Genomic DNA, 8,066 nt, shown 5'->3' on the forward strand with positions numbered 1-8,066 from the left:
TGATCGGCCAAACATCACAATTAATCAGAAGTTCAATGACTGACGGAGACGGTCACTCTGTGATTTTCCAGGAGCTGGTTTAGCTACAACGATTGGCTAACTGCATGCAGTGAGGCTAACACTTTATTCTACTGCCTTGACTGCTGGCCTCGTTTTTCAAACATCAGGATCTGACCCAGCGGGGATAAAGACAGGTAGGACTGATTTAAAGCATTAACCATTTAAAGCACTGAATTTTAAAAAAGGCAAAGAAGAATTAACAATCTGGAATTCACGTGGAAATTAATGTAATGTATTGTAAATTTTGTAAGTGTTTTTTTAAATTTGCATTGTTGCTCTTATATAAACACATTCTCAGAAAATAAATATGTCATGATTGCAGCCCCAGTAGCTAATCTAATTACTCACTCCAATCACCTGCCATACCCTCCCCGCTCTTTAATTATCATTCATCTTATTCACCTGCTGCTCCTGCTTTATATACGGTTCAGCCCAGCTATCGGGGCCAGATCATTATTTCTGTTTGTTCGATGTTTTTTCTGTTTTGTCAGTTATGTCTGTGGTTCATGTCCTGACTCTGTGGGGTCGAGAGGGTTTAGTTTTTGTCTCCTGTCTCTTGACCGTGTCTCCGCTCTCCTCTGCTGAGCCCGTTTTGGTCATGTTTGGCTCTGTTTGGAGGGGAGCAAGTTTTATGTCTCGTGATCCTGGCTCCTGTTTGGAGCCTGTTTAAAATTCTGCAGTTTCTCCCTGTACCATGTCTGTTCCTCTCAAGCACTGGGCCTGCCTGTCTCCATGTGAGCGGATCTGTCTGAGCTTGTCGCTGGGCTCATGGAACTCCGAACCTGCCTGGGCGCTCCATGGATTCCTGGAACCCTGGATCTGTCAGTTCCTATTCGTATCGGAACCCCTGATCGGACTACGGACTGCTGGATCTCAGAACTGTCCTGTTCTGAACTGTTTCCCTGACCTTGATTGGTCTCCTGTCCGCTCACTGGGGTTGCTGCATCAGGGACTGGATCCTGCCTCATTCGAGGGGATGGACTAAACTGTTAAACCAGGTAAGTGACTCACATGGATAATCATCTTCTGTCAGATTGTTGTGGTCACATACCTGTGTTTCTGCCACAACCAAAGTGCCAGTGATGGGCGATGCTAGAGCTTCCCCCGCTGCCGGTGCAGGTCCGCTGATCCACAGCAGCCTGCGTTCTGTTCTGTTTTTGTTTTTGTCATTAAACATGTTGAAACTTCCCACTGTTTGTCTCGCCTGACTATTGGGTCCGTCTGCTCAGTTTTATGACAAAATAGTTTTTATATATAAAAAAAATAAAAAGCTGACTAATATAGCTTCTTCATTAATAAACTGGTACATATTTTTTTAAAGGCAAAACACAGATTTTAATTCAAAAAGCCTCAGAGGGACATGATTTATGTACAAAAATGAAACCTATACATGAAATTCTGTTTTTGTTTTTAAGAAAGTGTTTTTATGATATGTTTTTGTTGTTGCCATTCATATAAATGTACTGGTGTGATAACTTAGAATACGTTTGATTGGTTTTTGGTATATGTCTATTTTCACTTTATAGCCTCCCCTGGAGAAAACTCCACCAGCCGCCACTGGTGGCAGCAGTGATACCCTCCTTGGAAATGTCCTACTTTGACATGTCAGTTGAACACTGAAAAAAAAGGTTTAGAAATAATTTTCTCAAATTATGTGCATTTACCCTTAATTTGAATAGGTAAATGAGATGATTTGCCATTGTAATGAGTATTTTTACTCTTAAAATAAGATAATTAGATAATATGCACCTGAAATAAGACAATTAAATTGTGTTTTCTTATTTTAAATGTAAATTGTCTTGTTCCATTTGCAAAATGTCTCTTTTACGTCCTCAATCCAAGAACAAATCCAATTATTTTAAGAAAAAAAATGAGTTATTGTCATTTTCTTTTTAAGGGATCTGACCCACATGCAGGAAACCACTCAGAGAACCAGTGTAAAAGTTCAACAGGTTTATTGAAAAGCACAATGCATTGGATCCAGGGTAACTCAGAGAGCTGGTGAACCGGAACTAGAAGTGAGAAGGGAAGTTCAGAGTTAAGTTCAGGTTCGGTGGGAAACTGGAATGATGACTTGCAAAAACAAAGATGAAACGGGACTCACGTTTCATCTTTGTGGGTGTACTTCCCAGAATCCAGTCGGTGTGGGTTATTGGAGAACTTGGTTGACTCGTTGGAGGGCCGAACAGGTTTTACTTTGGTAGGTTGGTTCCTTGAGGATCAATGGAGCGGACTGCCACTTAGATTTCCAGGAGAACTTGAACGGTACGTGTGGAGATTTATCCCCTGCTCAATGTGAAGCTCAAAACGATCCTTCCAGGGGGAGAAGGCCAAACATCCAGTTTGCAGGATGACTTCCCAAAGCTGGCAAACACTCTCGAGGTAGTGGCAGTCAGCAGCTTAAGGGTCCTCAGATAATGAGGCAACCATCCGCAGGTGTGTGGAAGGGCCAACCAGAACAGGGCGCCACCTGGTGGTGTAGGGAGAAAACACAAACAAAAAACAACCCACACAAACTGAATTCCTAATACTTATCTAGATTTTTTCCAGTGAAAAACCATAAACTGACAACAAACATACAGCAATTAGAACAATATTCTACAATAAAAGAGGACCGATATGGCATTCGGCCTACTCTAAGCATTAGTGTTTCTGTTTTATTGGGGAGAGTCACTCTCTGGAGTCTTCTTTATAAAGATAGAGGACAATTTCTCAAACCATTTAAGGCAGCCTAAATATTATATAAAACCATAAATGATCAATTAGACTACATAGATGAGGAAATATCTAAGTTTCTTTATCAGCAAGAGCTTCTGGGCTATGTGCAGGGATTTACTTGGAACATATAGATGCTGCAGTTATTATGGGTGGATTATCTTACTTTTTAAGTAACTGAAGAACCAACTCTACACTGCAAAAAATGGAAATATAAGTAAGTAATGTTAGCCTAAATAAAGTGCATTTTTTCTTGAATTGAGGAAGTGAGTGAGACACTGCCAAGGGAACAAGACAATTTACATTTAGAATAAGAAAAACGCAATTGTTTTTTTCTTATTTCAAGTGCATATTACCTAAATATCTTATTTTAGTGGTTAGAAATACTCATTTCAATGGCAGATCATCTTATTTACATACTCAAATGAAGGGTAAATACTCTTAATTTCTAGATGTTTTTTGCATTGCAACAGGAACATACATGCTTAATTCATCTTATTGTATTTACTAGAAACACAAATTGCTGACCTGATATCTGTTTAAATATCACGCGCATCTAAACAGACCTCAGCTCACCGAGCAGCCATCAGGTTTTTCCTTCAGTCTGAAGAAGTGGCAGAATAACATTCCTTTCTGCAGACTCCGGCTGTGTGAGAGAGGATGCAAAGGGTCGCTCAGAGGTCATGGTCAAAACAGCATTCAGGCAGGGGTCAAACCTTTATGATGACCCATGGACAGCGTTTCTGGACAAACTCTTTACATTTGGTTGGAAGATGGAGAAGGAAGGAAAATAATAAAAGCTAAAAAAAAAAACATTTCAAATAAAAAAAACTGAGGGAGAAGTAAATAAAAAAGATCGTGTTGGTTTGATAGTTTTTTTCATACATAAAACAAGATAGATGAAAAAGAGAAAAAGCTTTAAATTTAAGAAATAAAAAAGCTGCTTAGGCTGCTCAGTGGAACAGAACTGCTGCCTTGCAGCAAGAAGGTTCCAGGTTCGATTACCGGCCCATGATGTTTCTGCATGGAGTTTGCAGGTTCTCACTGTTCATGCGTGGATTCTCTCCGGGTAAACTAATTAACTCCGGGTTAATTGGTTTCTCTAAATCCTCCTTAGGTGTGAATGTGTGTGTGAATGGTTGTTTGTCCTCTTTGTCTCTGTGTTTCCCTGCGATGGACTGGAGACCTGTCTAGGGTGGACCCCGCCTCCTGCCCATAGACAGCTGCAGATAGGCACCAGCACCCCTCGCTACCCTGTGACGGAATATGGACGGATGGAAAAAGGCTGCTTATGTCCCTGATTAGTCTGAGTGCTCTGAGTTCAGGGTCAAAGACGAGGAGTGTTAGAAAAGCAGTTGTTGCTGCCAGTCCTCAAAGACTGAGCTGTTTATTCAGAGGGAGAAACTGTTGAAGTGAGAAACCATCTTGCTGGGATCAGACCCTTTAAATTCACAACATTTAAAGCAAAAGAAAGGGAAACAAACCTGGCTGAGCAGTGGGTAGCACTGCTGCCTTGCAGCAAGAAGGTTATGGGTTCTATTCCTAGCCCAGGGTCCTTTGCATGGAGTTTGCATGTTCTCTATGAGCATGCATGGGTTCTCTCCGGGTACTCCGGCTTCCTCCCACGGTCCTAAAACATGAATGTTAGGTTAATTGGTTTCTCTAAATTCTCCTTAGGTGTGAGTGTGTGTGTGAATGGTTGTTTGTCCTGTTTGTCTCTGTGTTGCCCTGCGATGGACTGGAGACCTGTCCAGGGTGGACCCACCTCCTGTCCATAGACAGCTGGAGATAGACACCAGCACCCCTTGCTACAAACCAGCTGCATCTCAGGGCTTCTCAATCATTTCAGCCCCAAAAATGACAATGCAACAGATGCACATAATTATGTCAGTTCATATCTATCTATGAAGTAAATAATTATATTCATTTTTAGATAAATGTATTTACAAATAATGGATTCAATCATTGAACCCATTATTAGTAATCATTTAATGAAGAATTTTACAATTTAATGGTGGATCTAATATTTGAATTATGAATTAGTTAAAAAAAGTGATCTAATTATTTTATGCGACAAGTATTTTTTTCATGGGACAATTACATTCAGGTATTTGATAATTTTACCCTCTATATACTTCAGGGATGACATCATTATGACAGAGAAACTCTTGCCAGCTGATGCATATTCTTGATACTTAACAACTTAGTATTTTATTCTGCTTTTTTAAGGACTTTAAGGACCTTTTCGGGCAAATTAGGTAAATTTAAAGTTTTTTCAATGAGAATAAAGCCAGCTGATTCAGTGAAGTGTTACCGTATAACACGTAATACAACCACAGCTAAACAGCAAACCCACCGTGATCTTTATCAGCTCTAAAAAATAACCTTTTACCTTAAATTAACAAAGAGCACAGAGAGAAAAAACAACTTTCAAAACTATTTTACAAATGCAAGGAATTCATAAAGATCTAATAAATAATTAATCAATAATACAGACTGACCGTAAAACAAATTCAGGAAGAAAAAAACATTTTCCAAATTCTTTTAATTCTTTTTTTAATGTCAAACATGTGAAACGGATTATTTTTTTCTGAGATTAATGTGACAATGTTAAAACAGGGTAAAAAAAAAAAGATCCTGTTTCTACTGTTTACTGTATTTTCACCTCATTTCTTAATATCTCAGGTTACTCACAGTGGCTGCAAAGTAGAAGAAAAACTTTTAGAGAATCTTACTAAAGTAAAAGTGAGACGAGCTGTACAGTATGCCTGCTCCAAATAGTAAATTCTCCCCAATGTAATCCAAGTTAATGTACAGTAACTACTTACTATCCACCTCAGATTGTTATTCTTTTGCCAGTTTTCGATCTATGATGGACTTTTGACTAAAAAGAGGAGCGTGCAAAATGTCTGCTTGGTGTGGAAGAGATCTCCATTTTTAATGGGAATATGATTCAAAGATGTAATATTAATAATAACTGAGTTATCAATGTATATCGGGCTGTTTACTCAACCTAAAATTTACTTAAGAACTAAAAATTTAACAAAAAAATTGGGTTATTGAATACTGTATTTCTTTCCTCGTATTTCTTATCTTTCATTTTTCTCAAGGCAACTAAATATGCCAATGAAACACAAAATTCTTGCACATATATCAGCCAATGTGAATACCAAAGTAAAAAATGGTCATATCGGCCCCAAATACCTGTTAGCCTTTAATGTATTATGGGGGGAAGTCTTGGTATGTCAGTGGCGAAGAAAATAGGGTCTACTTTTAAGATTGGCCTTAAAACTTTCCTTTTTGATAAAGCTTCTAGTTAGAGCGGCTCAGGTTATCCTGAGCTATCTCTATAGTTCTGCTGCTATAGGCTTAGACTGCTGGAGGACATAGAGACCCCTTTTTCATTATTCTGCTTCATTCTATCTCTATTCCTCTGTTCTGCAGAATCCGTTAGTTAAATCTCAAATGTTCTGCTCTGTCTGCTTTTTCTCCTCATAGTAATTTCATCTGCTCTGTTCCTGTTTGGCTGTGACTCCATCCTTTAGAGAAACGTTGGAGCTTGGCCTGTTTTCCAGTGTAGTCCTGTTTCTCTGACTGTGACTAACTGGATGTGCTCTCTTCATCCTCTGACATGGGAGCTGGCTCGGAGCTCGTCTGCCTGGCTGTGTGTTTCCTGGACGGGGCCGCCTGTGGAGCTGGTTGACAGTTGCCTTTTGTATCTATGCTTCTTTTTCTATGTCTGCTTCTGTCTCCTTGAACCCCAGTGGGCCTCAGCAGATGGCCGCTCACACTGAGCCTGGTTCTGCTGGAGGTTTCTTCCTGTTCAAAGGGAGTTTTTCCTCTCCACTGTCGCTACAAGCTTGCTTAGTGTGAGGGACTAAAGAATGTCAATGAGTCGATGCAATCAGCTGGTTTTCTGCATAGATAGAAATACTCTGAATAATATGATTGTGTTACCTGTATAAATATAGTAACTATTTTTCAATTGCAGCTTTTCTCTGTGTGAGTTTCTCCAGGTTGAAATCAGATCAGGCCGCCAGACGGTACATTTGATAGAAAAAGAACACCGAGTGACACCTACCGGCTGGGATGGTAAAAATGCTGCTTATTTCCTTTAGATATAACTTTGTTGAAATCCATTAGAGTGGAAGCAATGCTACGTTCAATGCAATGTCCAAACTATTTTACAATACAAAAGAATAAAATAGAAAATTCCATCATTGTGTCACAATGGGGACATTATGGTGTTACAGCAGCAAAAAGATTATAGCAGAAGTGGTCACACAAATGTGGACCTTAGAAAAAAATATAAAAAAACAGAATAGTAAAGAGCTAAAAAATAAATAAATAGACAAACAAATAAAATACTTTAAAGTGTTTTTACAATATAAATACTGTGCCCTAGAGAATAAATAACTAATATACAGCTATGGACATTTTTATATTACATTTATATATATGTGAAAACATCATAGACATTTTAGTTGTTATAAAGCATATACTGACAACAAAAAAAACTATAATTCATTATTATATATTAACATTAAAGATGGCAATTATAGAAGTCATGTTTTATCAGAACAAGTTGTTTGTTTCTTTAACTAGTGGTATGATCGTGCTGAAGGGAGACGCTCTCCTGTGATTTAGGGGTCTATTATGTAATTAGAGATAAAGCTCATTGCGTTTCATCTGTAGAACCATAAATCATTCATTCAGAGGCCATAGATGCATGAATGTGTGCAGATGCATTAGTTCCATCCATATTTAGACAATTTATTGGATGTTGTGTTTGTACTTTTGTTTTGTAACCTGAACAGTTTCTGGTCGCCGTTATAAACATTTTCTGCCTTTTTTCCACTCTGCAAACTAAAGATTGGAAAGAAACTCATCCAGGAAAATCCATATTGGACGGCTGGACTTTATTTGTGTTTCATTAGATTTTCTGAAATTATTCAGAATGTCCTTCATTGTTAAACAGAGTACATTTAATTTTTTTTTTATCTGATATGGGGTAAGATAACTGACTATAAATGTAAATGAGTTGTAGTCGGAATTTTTAAAGCATATAAACATGAATTATTCCTTGTTGAAAACCTTAAAAGGAAAAGTCCGTTCAGCAAGGAATGATCAAAGGATCATTATTTATACCTAAAACCAATAAGTTTGCCGTGCTTTAAAGAATTTAGCATTAATCAGTAAAAAAATGTAAAAAAACAATAATTTCATCGCTATCGCTGATTCCTGGAGCGGCCATTTTTGCCCAAATATAGTAGCCCCTCCCTCCTGCCATC

The sequence above is a fragment of the Cyprinodon variegatus genome, unplaced genomic scaffold (assembly GCF_000732505.1).
Source record: "Cyprinodon variegatus isolate N-32 unplaced genomic scaffold, C_variegatus-1.0 Scaffold415, whole genome shotgun sequence".
In the NCBI taxonomy this organism is placed as follows: domain Eukaryota; kingdom Metazoa; phylum Chordata; class Actinopteri; order Cyprinodontiformes; family Cyprinodontidae; genus Cyprinodon; species Cyprinodon variegatus.